Below are 16428 nucleotides of genomic sequence, written 5' to 3'. Positions count from 1 at the left end.
TGGGCCTATTCACCAAGGAAGTATATCAGCAGTAGCTAATACCAGCAGAAAGAAAGTTAGAAAAGCTAAAGGAAAGAAGGAACTTAGGGCTACAGTGGAAACTAAAAATAACCAAAGTCTTTTTTGACCATGTCAACCGTAAAAGGAGGGAAAAAGAAGGAATAGGCCAGCTGCATGGAAAAGGTGCTGGATAGTAACCAGTGATGAGGAAGGGGCTTGTCCAGTGGCTTCTGGGGCACTGTCACAGTTGACCTAAGATTTCATCCTCACTATAAGAATTGCTTGCGGTATTATTCAACTATTTTCCTAATATCTTTACAGTGATGTATGTTATCCCAGCTGAACAGATTATGTGTGTCTGTGTGGGTGCATGTTAGCTGAGAAGATTGAGTGGAGACCTAACATACATGAAAACTGAACCAAATTGGTCTAGTTTTGAAGACAAGTAAACATACTGGGGAACTGTAGAACAGCAATAAAAAGGAAAGAGATTTCTTTTTAAATGCAGAATATTTGATCCATGGCTTATTGCATGTTTTGATCGCAATGTATTACATATTTTAATGGTCAGTAAATGAAATCTTTTATGGAATATGGGCATATCCTGCCTCTGCTGTGTGCTAAAACTCCATCCTAACTTTTTATTTCTTGATTTTTCCCAGCAGTGGTTGACCTGCCCATAACCAAACTGTCAGCCCATAGCACTTACTCTGTTTTTCATTCTTGGCTGACTTATTTTATACTTAGATCAGTGACCTGGTGTGACTTCTGACTGTGATGTTCTCCATAAATTTAAATCTTACTAAGACTGTATCTGTTGTCATAAAAACCATAAACTCTGTTATTCCTTCCCATTCACAGTAACTACTGTAAATCAACATAAGCTGTTATGATGGCCTGAAGAACTAAACAGTAGTTGAAACTAATCTCAACTGACTGAATAAATGCAATGTACATCAGTTAATGAAATACTGAGTTCACTGTTTGCTGAGACACATTGTGCTCACTCTTCACATACAAATTGTTTTTGTAGGATATGTCTGAGCCCATGTAGTCAGTCTTATTGGATGTGGAATTTGTTGTTGTTTATTCATTCACTCACTTCCGACTCTTCGTGACTTCATGGACCAGCCCACGCCAGAGCTTCCTGCTGGTTGTCAACACCCCCAGCTCCCCCAGGGACGAGTCCATCACCTCTAGAATATCATCCATCCACCTGGCCCTTGGTCTGCCCCTCTTCCTTTTGCCCTCCACTCTCCCTAGCATCAGCATCTTCTCCAGGGTATCCTGTCTTCTCATTGTGTGGCCAAAGTACTTCAGTTTTGCCTTTAATATCATTCCCTCAAGTGAGCAGTCTGGCTTTATTTCCTGGAGTATGGACTGGTTGGATGTGGAATACTCCTTCATTAACAAAGTATGAATAATAGTTTGATTCTTCAACATGGCTAATTGAGCAATATATCTATTAGAACCAAGCAAGACACCACAAAATAATGTTCAAAGTTTCCCAGTCCCCCACAACTCAACATCAGATCACACAGTTCAAAAGAAAAAGAAAAAAGCAAGGTATAGGGTGAAAGCAGAACAACCTAAAACTTAAGCCAGATGTTGTGGTCACGAGGACTGCTGTATAGAGGAAGTCTTCAAGATGGACAGTTCAAACTGAAAGAGGAAAACTTAGCAGATGGTTGGTAAAATTCTTGCGTGTAGTATTTTGGACAAAGCAACAGCTGAGCCTCCAATTTCTGAAAAATATATGCAACTTAAATCTGCTTCTTATCTTGGAAGTGCACAGGTTCTTGCCTGGACTGAAACACAAAATAAAGAGAAGTATGACAGTGATTCTATTTTTATTACCATACCTGGTTGGCAAAATTCTTAGAATATTATTTAATTGAATGTAATATTTTATTATTTGATTAGTGATCCTTGATTAGTGATTCTTTTCCCCTTTCTGTTGTAATATGCTATATCCTCCTATTCCTCCAGTTTCCACAGTATCAGAAAATCCACTGTTATTGTACACGCTTAATAAGGTTTATTGTTTTAAATGTCTTTTGGGATTAGAGTATTGATTCATGATTGCAAACACATTTACACAAGCCCAAAGATGTTGTCATTATATCTTCCTCCTCTTGTCAGCTGCTAAGGCATTGATCATTGGTTTCCTCCTAGATATTCTTAATTTGATTCCACATCACAAATATTTTGTGGCAATTCTTTTCATTGAAGCAGTATCTTGGAGCCATTTTTCCTGCTTACCATCATGGATACCTGTAGGAACTTTTTTATGGTTCTAGGTTGCTGAGTAGTAATAACATCTGAACACAATGCAGAAGATTTAATAATCCAAGCTACACCATGAATATAAGTTATAAAAACAGAAAATCACAGAAACCCAGTGGCTTGAAAATAAGTCTCTTTTTACGCTCCTAATATACATATAGTAGAAAGAATAAACACAGTGTGCTCATTGAAGTGAAACTTATATTCCTTAGACCAGGGTTCCTCAACCTTGGCAACTCTAAGCTGTGAGGACTTCGACTCAAAGCTGGCTGAGGAATTCTGGGAGTTGAAGTCCGCACAGCTCAGAGTTGCCAAGGTTGAGGAACCCTGCCTTAGACAATGTTCATGCCATGATTCCTTCATCAATTTCATTGTCAGGATGGAAATCCATCAAAGAAGATGGAGCAGCAGATAATACCGCAAAGAACATTCTAGCCCAATTATTAAACACAGAAATTAATTTATAGAAGGTGGAGGCACAATCCCATTGTGCCACAGATGGAGAGTTCTGTATTTTCTGCTTTCTATTTTTAATTCTTCCAATCTCAGTCTAATTCAATCCTATGCAATTTTTTTCCCAGTTTGTGTTGCTGTTTACATATTTTCATGTGTACTCAATAACATACACAGTTTTGGACATAATTTTTCTTCATGGATGTAATGCTTTTTGTTACTTTTTTTTCAGAATATCTTTTCCATCTTCTCCTGTACTTTTGTGTGGTTTCGCCCCTTAAACTACAGAATGACATTACCAAAATTCTGTGAAATGCACATGCCAAAGGATAAATGTATTTTGGCCTGCTGAAATGATTTGGGAAGTGCAAATTAATAAGCGTATATGAAAATTCAAGCAAATGTTTTCCATCCGAACATTCAACCTTGCTTAGCTGACCAAGCCTTGTTGGACCCCTGGGTTATACTGTATTTTTCAAGCTGCTTCAACTTCATGTCCTTTATCAGTTTTGGAGCATATGACACATGCAATCCTTTTGCAAATGAAAAACTAGGGGCCACATCACTGAAAGCTGTTATACATAATGATCAAGATGAAATCCACAAAGTTTTAATATGCCCTGCAGAGGTTTTGTTTTGTTTTGTTTTCTTAATTTGTTTGCAAATAAAAAACCATTTACAAATCAAGGAACTGGAACAGACCCTTATTTCTGAACTTCTGTGTTATTAGTTGCCCTTGTGTAAATTAAAATCCTCATTTGCTTTCAGTGCCGAAATTGCTGCTACGTTTCTCATGATCCTTGCCTTCTTAGCTCTTTAACTTTGGTAATTAGTGAGCCAATGATGGTAAATAATTAAATTGATGTGCACTTTACACTTATCTGGCTCATTCAATCAGAGGACTGTGCTTTGCCACTTACAGATAATGTTCTTGTCATTGCAGCAGCAGAAAGTGATTTTTCTTCTCTTCTACATTGTTTTTGCTATGTAATGGGTTACAGATATGAGCACCTAGACATCTAGAACTGATATTTCCAGAAAGCATAGCACACTGTACTGCTTAAGATCTAAGAACTGGTAAGACACTTTCTCTGTTTTTCTCCATTCTTCCTTATCATCCTAAACAGCAAGCAAGAATGTCCAATTCAGTTGTGGCCAGGGGGCAGGGGGCAAGAGATACAGCGTACCAGATGATGGCATAAAGCAGAAGGTGCAGGTCATGAAATTAGGCTGAGTTCAATTTGTCTGTTTTGGAGAGTTTTGGATAAGTTTGTGTTGTAAGCCATTCTAAGCTTATTTTAGACTAATATTGCTGCTTTCATGAGTTTCATACTGTGAAACGGTGGTATGGTTAGAGGAAGCTTCAAGCACTGCAGAAAAGGAGTTTGGGGCCCACTCAGAGGTGTCCACGGGGAGGGAGGAGGCTCAAAGAAGTCAAGTTGGTACCCACATCATGGAATAACTATCTGGCACTTTTTGATGGACAACATAAGGAGCTACCCATGTGGAGACAGATTACCCCAATTCAAAAAAGGAGGACATTGGTGTCTGCAGGTGGGGGTCAAAATAGTCAAGATGGTGGCTGTATAAGCAACACATATAAAAAAGGGGCAGTTCTTACAGTCACATTGCCATCTTGATTTTTTTTACCTCTGTCAGAGGAGGAAGGGGAAGAGGAGGAGGACTCACTGATGCAAGTTCTTTTCTAGGTAGAAATTTGCATCTTTTTTCATCTGTAGCCACTAGTGTTGAGCAGGTTATCATGCTGTGACTAAGCTAAGCTGGTGCAAGGTCTGGATCCAGAGCTCAGCAAGAAAGGAATTCTATGTCCAGTGCCATACTCCGATCAGTCTGGAATCTGAGGGAACAAATATGATCTTAAGATGATTAAATGCCTCAGTTCTTCCACTCTAAAGCAGGTAGGCCAATTAATATTAGCCTTTGTGCGATGCCATCTATAAAACAAGGCAGATGAGTAATATGGTGTCTCAGTTATGATTTTAGAAAGTAGCATATTTTATTCCCTTGTAGTCATCAGGTTGCGTCAGGTCCTAAACTGTACCACTCCGGAGCTTGAATTTTGAAACGGCAAAATTGAAGCTTGGTAACTAAAACCGTATAATGCCAAACATGTGCAACCTGCTGAGCACCACACGCTTGTAGCATTATGTTACCTTGAGTGTGCTGTTTGTCACAGATTTCCCGCTGAGAAAAGCATCTCACTAAATCCTCTCTCACCCCCTCCCCCACTGCCCTACCTGCTAAGCATGATCTACTAGTCATGAATAAAACTCTCAAAAATAATGGAAAAGCTCAGGACATGGAAAGTTAATGGCTGCTCCTCCGATTGTAGATATCACTCCCACAGATGCTGTAGCCTTATCTTGCGCTGCCTTCATTATGCTGCAATTGCCCACTGTTGCTTCAATTACATCGATGCCACTGTGTTATTGCATTGCCTGCTGTCCAAAAGCTATGTTTGGTGAAATCTCACCTTCTGAAGAATTGCATGGAGGCAACAGAGCATACTAAACTAACAGTGATAAAAAGTGTGTCTAGCCAAGAGAAGCTTCGTTTTGATCACCTGCCGGCTTAGATGGCAGGAGAATCTCTAGTGGTTCATTTACTGGTGTCTGCATCTTTGGCCCATAGAAGCTCTACAGTGAAATTCTTCAGAGCAGCTGGGGCCAAATTACACCATCATGTCAACTGTCTATCGGCTACGGCATCTTATTCATTTGCCCGTCTCTCCCAAGACTATAAATCCAACCCAAGTGCCTCCTTTCTTGAACAAGCAAATACTTTGCATTCTACAAGCAATTCAACTACTTTCCAGGACACTTTTGCTTCTCTCCTCCTTATCCATCATTGCTATTCTCATTTTTAATCATCATTATCCTCATCATCCCAGTGAATCTCCAAGTAGCCAGAAAGACAAAGTTAAATATTGAAGTAAGTTATCATGCAAAGAGAACTATACACATTTCCACCAGTTCCAGTTAAGTTGTCGAGTTACTTTGTCTGGAAATATTTCAGTGTTAGAACTGTATACAGTATATTTACATTAGATTGTTCTGGTTTGTTTTCAGGGATATAAAGAGCGAGGGGAAAAATGTGAATAAAAAAGAGGGTGCTAAACCTGTGTTTCTCCATCATGCTTTCTCTCCAGATGAATACAGATGAACGGTTGCAACCACATACAAAGCTGCCCTTGTTTTAGAATGGAGGCTTGATTAAAATGGCCATCCCTGATTGCTTTGAAGAGATGACTCCAGTTGTAAAAACTCCAGTTTTAGGCTATACAGTATATGTAACTGCAAACATATGGCTGTGTTCCAAACAATGCAAATAGATTTGCAGTACACATCCCAACCCCATTTATGCATCAGTTTGCCTCCTTATTTCTTATGGGAAAATCCAAGATCATTTGTTACAATAAATGACAGATGTACTGCATGATCCTTGGCTTTTTAAAAAAATGTCAATCGACTTATATACATCGAAAAGAATATATATAGCCACTAGCAGATGAAAGAGATTAAAATTTCTATCTTTTGGAAATTGCATGGTATATTTTCCAAGAACTTGAAATATTCACCCACACTGAGATGAGCATGGAAACATCTGAATGTTATTCCTTCAAATGTTGAAAAGCAAGTCATTTAAATATTATTCAAGCTATTTCTTTCCTATCTGCAGCTTTTTTGGGGTGGGGAGAGCAGATATTTTCTGGACATTTTTGTCTTATTGCAGAGAAATGAGGGTTGGTGGGGAAGAAGCTGACATAAAGAAAAAAGATGGGCCAAACCAATGAGGGACAGTGGTGGGCTCAGAACGATCACTGTGGTGAAGGTCCAAATGATTCTTTATTAAACATATTATTTTTATGAGTGGTAAAAATTAAACATAGGGACTCAAGGGAGAGGCCACAAAGAAAAGAATGAAGAAGAATGGTGTTTCATTGTTCGTAGCTGTCTTTTAGTATGCATAAAGAGAAAAAATATATAAAAGAAATGCATTTGGGTGGGTAGTGAAAGGAATTGTCAATATAGAGAAAATTAGTTGCTAAAGACAATTTGCATATTTTATTTATGCATTCCATTCCTTTATGTCTTTGTAGGTCAGGATAGCATCCTCCAAAACATTTATAGACAATAAAAGGAGACGTAAACAGACATACAACTAATTCTATTGAAAAACAAAGAAAGTTCTAGGAACTTTCCTATAGTATAGTTGGTGGGAAACTTCTGTGATGCTTGTTACCTGCTTTCTACCCACTCACTTCAGAAATAAATGCACATTTATTATTATTCAACTTGTAACAGAGTATAGGAATATGGTGATTTGGCCCCTCTAGCTTCCTCAAGCAGGAGACTCTAAGCTTTGGCCCTTCTCCCAAATTGCTAAGATAAAAAACCTTTCAGAATAAGGTCACAGATTCAGTAAGGAGTCAAGTCTTTATTATGTATTTTTTATCAAGAATAAAAGAATTAAGGAGAAGTTGAAAGAGAAAAGGAATAAATAAAGAGGAATAAATAATAACTGGGATGATGAACTGCTGCTCCTTCAACCAATAACATGCATACACACATACAGAACAAAGACATAACAAGAGTAGCACAGGCACCAGAGCTCAAATAGTTTTCTGTAAAATAAACCAAAATTCTAATCTCCATCTATCTCTACTTTTCCCTAGATTTCTTTTTTTTTTTCTTTTCTGGATCTCCAACCCAGCATCTGTATTGGGGCACTGCTTACCTAGCTCAGAACAAGCTCAGGAAGAGATTTTGCCAATGGGGGAAAAAAAAGAGAAAGACAAAATAAAGCTGTCCTTTCCTCTTTTTAATTGTCCACCTGAAAGTGGAACAATCCTGCTGCTTGTTGCCTCTTCATGTTTGAGTGTTGTAGGCTTCAGATGACTCTGTCCATCTACCTGGATTGTCAGATCAGATTTTCTTTTAATCCTTTCAGTGTCTGAATCTGTTAGAATGAGATTTCTCCCCATTCTACATACATACATATGTACCACATAGTAATGCAAAAGATTGTTCCCATAATACCCATCATATTATTATTCCTTTTCTGAATGGACAACTTCCAGGGCATGCCTTCCATCCTGTCTTTATCTTTAAACTATATGGACTGGACTTCAATAAAAACATGGAGATCTGGCTTGGCAGCAGTGCATGAGAAAAGGATCTAGGTGTTCTAGAGATCATAAGTTCAATGTGAGCCAACAATGTGATGCAGCTGTTAAAAAGGCAGGTGCTATTTTGGGATGAATGAAGAGGAGTATAAAGCCCAGCTCAGGCAAAGTAATCATCCCACTCTGCTTTGCCTTGATCAGGCCCACTTGTAATATTGTGTCCAGTTCTGGACTTCACTGTCTAAAAAGAATATCAACAAAGTGGAGTGAGTTCACAGGAAGCCTATCAAAATGGTGAGGGAAATGGAAACCAAGTCCTATGCAGAAGAATTAAATGAACTGTGTATGCTTAGCCTGCAGAAGAGAGACTGAGTGGAGAAAACAATAACTATTTTTATATATCTAAAGTGTTGTCTTATGAGGGAGAAGACTTGTTGTCTACTGCCCCAGAGGACAGCATCAGAACCAAAGGGTTGAAAATACAGGGAAGTAGATTCAGGCTATATATTATGAGAAATTTTGGCATGGTAAGAGTTGCTAACCAGTGGAATGGGTTTGTCTCGGGAAGTGGCATGTTTCCCTTCACCAGAGGTCTTCAAACAGGGGCTGGACTTTCACCTGTCCAAATGATTTTGCATTGAGCAGAGATTTGGACTTGATGACCTCTGAGGTAAAAGGACTATTCTTAGTAAAGGAAAATGCATGGCTGTCCCTATAGCACAAGATCAAGACTGAGGGCCTAACAGTATTAAGTACACTTATGGTATTAAGTACATTTATATAATAGAACATAGAAAATTCTGCTTAAAAAATGGCTTTTACAAGCATGTGGTCTTCAAGTTATGCTATACCTGATTGCTTTGTAAAATCACAGTTCTGGAAAGAACTGAGAGGGTCATCAAAAGTGCTGTCAAATACTGTCTTTTGCAAATGAATGTTTGAAGTACCCCAGGTCAGCCCTCATGTGCAGAATGTTTGTTGGTTTGCTTTATAACTCACAAATCAGAGCAGTGTCAGCAGATAGGAAGGGTCCATTTTAAGAGCTGGTTCACATACTTTTCATTTGATGACTTGCGTGTGTGAATTGATTCCAAAGTAAAGATCAAGTGTACCAGCTTACATATCATCAGCTGGATAAAAAAATCCATGTTTTTGGATCCTTGGCAGTCTCCTGTGTGGAATTTTATAGGTCTACTGCTTCCTCATATAGGTTATCAGAAGAATAGGCTGATTGACAAGCATCTAGGACACCGTGCTTTCAAGATGTCCTCGAGAATATGCTTTTTGTGACCCTGTACTGCCTGGATTACTGGGTTTACACAACGTGCTGGTTCCTTAACTGTGTTGCATGAACTCAGCCATATTTATTTTCAGACACACTCCTAACAAATATGTATCCTTTCCGTAACCAATTTATTTTCACTGTTGTAGCTAAATCGACTGTAAGTTTGGAATATACAAACTGACCCCGCATAACATTCTGGGATACACTTTATACAAACCATTGGCTACACAATGTGCGCATGGAGCATTACATGCTGAAAAGCAGCCAATGCAAACGTAGCCATTAGTGAAGTCTAATCCATTTGCCACTGTTAATGTTAAAGCCAAGGGATTTCAAATAATGATTGTCCCCGATAGCTTCTATTCAAGGGTGAAAAGCAAGTACGGGGAGCATCATTAACCAGCAACTGTAGGAAGGAACTATAGCAATGTGCACAGCCTACACAAACAGTTGGCTTCTGTCTCTTCTGAAACTCCACAGAGGACAGGAACAGATTTTTGATGCTCTCCCCTACAAAAGGCAGAGATGCTTACCAAATGCATAGATGACACAAAATTGGCTAGGAGAGCTAATGTTCTAGAAGACAGAAATGAAATTCAAAGTGATCTTGAGAGATTAGAGAAAAGGGTTGAAAATAACAGAATGAAACCTAAGAGAGGGAAATGCAAGCAGGCCCACAACTAGGGTCTGTGTCACCTGGGGCAAACATGGATTCCGTGCCAGTTTGGCACCCACCCAGTGCTCATTTTGCCCCCCCCCCCCAGTGCGGTGCCCAGGGCACATGCCCCACTTGCCCACCCCCCCATTGCAGCCCTGAATGCAAGGTTCTGTGCTTAGGAAATAGGAATCAAACAGAAATCAGGTATAGGATGGGAGATATCTCACTTGGCGATAGTATGTAAGCAAAGGATCTTGGAAATGTGATTGATTGCCAGCTGTATGTGAGTCAACAGTGTGATGGGCTGCAAAAAAGGCAAATGCAGTTTTAGACGGCATCATCAGAGGCATAGTTTCCAAATCATGGGACGTAACAGGTCCGCTTTTGTCTCAGCTTCTCAGATCCCACCTGAAGTTCGGTTCTATGAATGAGATGAACTGGTAGAAAAGAACAAGAATAATCACAGGGTTAAGAAGAGGGCTTGAATGACCTGGGAGTACTTAGCTATGAGAAGAGAAGGGGGAATTTGGTAGCACATTTCAAATCCTAGAAAGGAAGTCAGTTGTTCTTTATTGTTCCAGACTGTAGGACATGAAATAATGAATTAAAGGTATAGAAAAGTAGATTCTGATTGAATGTTAAATGAAACTTCCTGACAGGAAGAACAGTTTGACAATGGAACCAATTAATCAAAGAAGTGATGGGTTCCCCTTCACTGGATGTGTTCAAGTAGAAGCAAGACAGCTATCTGTCACAGATGCTTTAATTTGGATTCCTGCACTGAGCAAGTGTGTTTGTGTGTGTATATGTGTGTCTGTGTGTGTGCGTGCACACTGGACCTAAATATCACCTTTCAATTCTCTGATTCATTTGTTCTATGAACAGCCTTCATCCTCCTTTATCTGGTTGCGGTCATACGGCTGCAGTGGGCACCGCACTGAACCATTCCATCCTAAAGCAGTCCTACGGCATTATAAATTCAGCCTTGGAAGGAATCAAAATTTCCTTGGTCAACTAGTTTAAGCCAAGGAGTGCTGGGGCTACATTTAAAATTTCTGGGGGGAAGGTGTGGCCTGCCGTGAGAGAGGTGAGTATTTATTTATTTATTTATTTATTTGTAAGGCTTCCCATCTGTTTGATGAAACTCTGAGTGGTGAACATGTAAAACTTTAGCAATAAAATAACAAAACTCCAGGTCAAGACCTTCTCATTAAAAAGAAAAAACATCTATGACATACATCCATGCCAAAGCTCCCAAACTAACAGTTTGACCCCAGTGCCTGGGGGAGGGGGATGGATCTTGCCCATGGATAAGCCAGAATTTTCTCAATTTGGGGGGGGATTCTGGCAGGTTATGCGAGAGGTTACTGGGAGACTGGTCCACCTGTTCTATCTCAGCTCACCAACTTCAAAAGTTTTCCTTGTGGGAATAAAATTTAGGGAGACCCCCTCTCCCCAAGTTAGACTCTTTGACCTATCAAAAGAAAGCCAAAGTATAAATGTAACAAACAAACAAATAAAATGTACTTGTACCAGTAATGTTTAGTAGAGATCAGAGGTTCAGGGCTCTACGTACGTGGTCCTGTGGCCTTGTCTACCCATCATTGTTTTGAGCAAAGGGGTAGGGTTCTGCAAGGAGACGCTTGCAGGAGAAGATCCCACCAGGAGACCTAAGCAAATCACCCACAACTTTCAGACAAAACCGAACAAAAATTTAAAGCTGTTAGTGAATTAGTTCTGGAGAAAGATTTATATTTACATATATATACATCAATGGAGAAATACACACACACACACACACACACACAAAGACACACATACACACACACATATATAAACACACATATATATATACATCAATGTATATTCTTGTTCCCTTATAGTTCTCTGTTGCAGCCCTAGGTTGGAGTTTATCCACCCCTCATCTTAAGTAAATAAAATTAGTCATAATGCAACATGTCAGATTTTATAGTTGGGTGAGGGGTTCACCTTTGAATAATTCTCCCCACGGTTAAAAGGACCACCCAGTCTCCTGTGTTTGCAAAGTAAGTCTGTCAAATTTGAACCTAGCTTGGAGTGTACAGGATGATTTACTGTGGGAATTCAATTCAAATTTTCTCTCCTGTTTCTAGTATAAAGTCAAGACATTCTTCCTTTGCTGATTCATGATAAAGATATGTGACTGGATAATTAATTATGTATAATTTATTTTATCTGGATTACTATGTGGATTAGAATGTGGCTATATTTCTTTGGACTTTGTTACAAGTTTCATCTTAAAATGTGTATATTAGGGAAAGCAACAAACAAAAATAAATGTGGATTTCCTTGTCATTTTTCCCAATTTGCAGAATGATTTGGAAATTTGACAGAAATAACATGACTTAGTACATGGAAAGACCACCTATTAACTAGAGTCTACATCCTTATTTACTGATATATATGGAAAATATGGATGTCATATGGAAAATATCTATCTTTTGTGCTAAATTAATTCCAAAATGTATTTTCACAGGGAGCTTTCTGTTCCTCACTAAACAAATACATTTGCTGCTGCGATATTGGTGCTTAAATTACTGACTGTACCTTAAAACAGCCATTATGAATTGTGGCAAATAGAACCACAGGACAGTAATCTGCAGATATTTTGCTTTTTTAAAAAGTCTTTTGCTGCTCCGAATGTGGGAGGTGCCATACCAGGTGAACAGGGCTCCAAAGATTGGAGCAATCAGAATTCTTAATGGTGGTGGTGAAGAGGGAATGTCAACAAGGCCACATGTCACGCTGATCTAATGCAAGGTGACATCTTAACATTCCTTCTACTGTTGAAGGGAACGATAGAATTGTTTTACCTAGCATTGCTAGCCAGCTACCTGTTGTGATTCTTACATATCTGTGCATGCTGAAATGGTAAGGATATGAGCAAGACTGAGAAATCTCAGTTGATACACCAATGTATCGGCCCTGGAATGGATAGTGACAACAGAATCCAACACTGTCAAATTAATTCAGCAGACAACTCTCCTGGTGGAATCCAGAAATGCCTTGTGCAGAATTCTGCTCACGGAATTACTCTTCTAGCTCAAAGGAAAGGGAGGGAGATTCCTCCTTCTTCTGCACATCCCTCTGCCTTGGAAATCTGCTCTGATGTTGCCTGAAGAGAAAAACCCCATAGAATGGTGTTTCTCAACCTTGGCAACTTTAAAAAGAGGTGTGGACTTCAACTCCCAGAATTCCCCAGCCAGCTTTGCACCAGACCAGAGCTTTGCTGGCTGTGGAATTCTGGGCATTGCATTCCACACTTCTTAAAGTTGCCAAGTTGAGAAACACTGCCATAGAGGGAAGGAAGAATTGGCAGAAATCCCTTTTCTTCACATCTTGAGTTAAAACATCTCCCAGGTTTCACCCATCTCCTTACATTTCTCTGACAACTTCCACATATTATTTTAATTAATTCCTTCAACTGGATCTTTTCCCCCCACCCCTTTCTTTGTGAAATACAGTACATATTGATTTATTCTGTGAAATGTAGGATTTAATCACGCATGCATATGGGTTTCCATGTGGACTGCAGTCAGCACACCAGAACATGTTTTCTTGAGTTCAATTTATACAACATTTAAATATTTACACATCTTGATGAGATTGGATTTTCTTCACGAAAAAAGAGTCTAAAGAATTATAAGTATTTTTCTTTCTTACTTACTTGAATACTGCAGATGAACATCATTTGATTGAAAAACTGTATTTTATTTATTTTTTATTTATTTATCATATTTTTATTACCGCCCATCACCCCCACTTGGGGGACCCTGGGCGGTTCACAATATTGCTGATAATGGCAGATAGGCCTAATATCTGCAACAGAAAAAGAGTGGTCAGATGTAACTACAGTTCAATATTTCATCATTAGACTTCATCAGCCTTCCTCCAAATGATATCCTTAATCTGTGGGAACTCCAGGCATTGCAGTCCCAACACATCTGGAGGAGGGTGGTTAGAGAAGATTGAATTATATTCTCTTTCAGATATTACTAGCTCCAAACAAGTAAACAAAAGCAGATCATTCATACGAATAATAACATAACACCTTATATTGCTTTCTTTATCACTATTGCTTTCTGTGAAAGAAAGTGCTTAATTGGTTATAAATACTGACAGCTTATTACATTGTTCCTGGACTGAGCCACCTTTTCCAAAACCAACTACATCAGGAAAAGAGGCATAATTTATTAGTACTCCTTCTCATTCAAGTTTTTTCACCACCAATTTAACATACAGGGATGGGTATTTATTATTATTTTTTAATTAAATGTGCTGTTTTTTAGTTTTTAAAAAAACCCTAAAGCAGCAGATCCAAAAGAAATGTAAAGAATTTACATCACTGAAAATTATAAAACAGGGAAGCAGGAACAACAGCAACAGGCAGACAGAGAGGATGGGTTCCATGCTAAGCCATGATTTACTTCAATAAACCAGAGTTTACTGAATAAACGACAGTTGGCTGGATCTGCAAAATACACCAAGCAATGTGTCATGGTAACCCCCTTCCAATGACTAGATTCAGAGCACAGTAAGCCAAAACCAGCCAACCAGCCAATATTGTGGCTTAGCTTGTTGTATTAAATGCTTTTTAGTATCCCATATCTATGCTTTGCTACCATTTTTGCCTACTGAACACTTTTGCTTAAATCTCAGTTTTAGGTAGTGAGACATGCCCTGATGCATCAAGTGGGACAACAAAAATCTATAACAAATCACCCCAACTCTTTATACCTGTAGTGTATATCCTAAGAAATAAATATAACCACTCAATATACAAGAGTGGGATGCTTTGCAAACCATTGTTTAAGCACATCTTGTATTATATAACATAGGATTATATTAAGAGAAAAGAACAGGCCATGTGCATTGCTGCTATGAATTATTATTACAGCTGCATTATTACAGCTACAGAGGCTGAAAGATTGAATAACTATAGGTTCGTCCTTGAACAGTTGAGACTGGAGGGAGTGATGCAGCCATCAAACCATGCTTACATTACATGCAAGAAACAACTTAATTGGCATTTGAGAAAATCAAACCCTGAAACCATTTTGGAGCATAAACTCAGATTTAATTATTCCACTCATATCATTGTTTTCTGAGACTTTTCCCAGGATCTGCTTTGATAAACAGGTCTGGAATTCAGGAAAGACTACTTGATTACTAAAGGTGACTTGTTTGGACAACCTTTTGTTCTTCTTTTTGTTGTGTTGTTTTGTTGAAGGCTGCTTCCCCTTGGGAGGATACTATAGGGGACTCCATATCAATTGTGGGAGAGGCATAAGAAGGCAGAGGTAGGAAGGGCTGGATCCAAGTGGGAGGGCAGATCCAAAATGAGATCTACACCTTTTCCTCTTTCTGAAACCCACGTTTCTCTTCCCAGGTAATGTGCCTCTCTTTCTAGGTAGCAGGCTAGAAAATATTATGCTTGATAGAAGGTTCTGAAATTGGGTCAGAGTTGGTGAAATTAGCCATAGGATAGCTAATTTTCCACTCTTGCTATATAGTATGGAAACGTTTTGGAGCAAGTCATAAAAATGTAGCAAATGTGGAAGCCACTTTTAAATGTGGGTATCCATTGTGTCTGCTGGTGTGTATGTGTGCCTCTGAGTCAGCATTTACTCTTGGAGACTGCCTGGACTAGCCCCTGCAGCTTTCTTGGCAAGGTTTTTCAGAAGTGGTCACCCAGCTGGCTTAGTACCTAAGGCAGGAATAGAATCTGTGGTCTCCCAGTTTCTAGCCTGGTACCTTAGCCAGTACATCAAACTTGCTTTCTGTCTGCTGGTAACCTTCCTCAATGGCGCAGGTCCCCTGTCTTCCTTGATCCCATATGACAGCTAAACATTTGGTTGGAAATCTCTGTTTAGTTTGTCAGAGCCTGGTCTGGTTGAAATAATTAAGATTTAACTTGCTCTCAAAAGAAGATGAAAGCAAAGGATTGGTTTCCAAAAACAGATGCAGAAACCACCTAACACTGTACCTCTAAAATATTTGCAATCATATATAGCAACCAAGAAATCTGGTTCCTCGCAAGAGTCTGCTGATTGCATTTCATGCAAGATACCTTACTTTTTTTATTTTGTTCCTTGTTACTTGGTGAAATTGGTTGCATGTCCATGCAGCGATACCAGGATCTGCTTGAACTGGGCTAAACATATAATAAGACTTGAATCCTATCATTTCTAGCTGCAAAGGCACTTAATCAGACAACAGGTTTCCTGCCTGCCTGCCGGCCTGCCGGCCTGCCGGCCTGCCTGCCTGCTTTTTTATAGCCACCCATCTCAACATCTCAAAGTCCCAGTGACTTTGGGCGGCTAACGATAATAAAAACAGTTAAACAATTAAAACGGTACAAAAAATTTAAATACAAATAGCAGCCAAGAGATACTAAAATCCATCTGTGTCAGCCCAACCAGGAAACAGGACCCTTCACCCACACGGGACTCCAGGCCCAGGCACATAGCCAGGTCTCCAAGGCCTTCCGAAAGACTAACTTATATTTATATCCAATGTTCTGCTGTTTACCGTTTTGTTTTTCCTACATAAACCTTATGA

This window comes from Candoia aspera, chromosome 4 (genome assembly GCF_035149785.1).
Source record: "Candoia aspera isolate rCanAsp1 chromosome 4, rCanAsp1.hap2, whole genome shotgun sequence".
Classification (NCBI taxonomy): domain Eukaryota; kingdom Metazoa; phylum Chordata; class Lepidosauria; order Squamata; family Boidae; genus Candoia; species Candoia aspera.
This window is presented reverse-complemented; position numbering follows the sequence as displayed.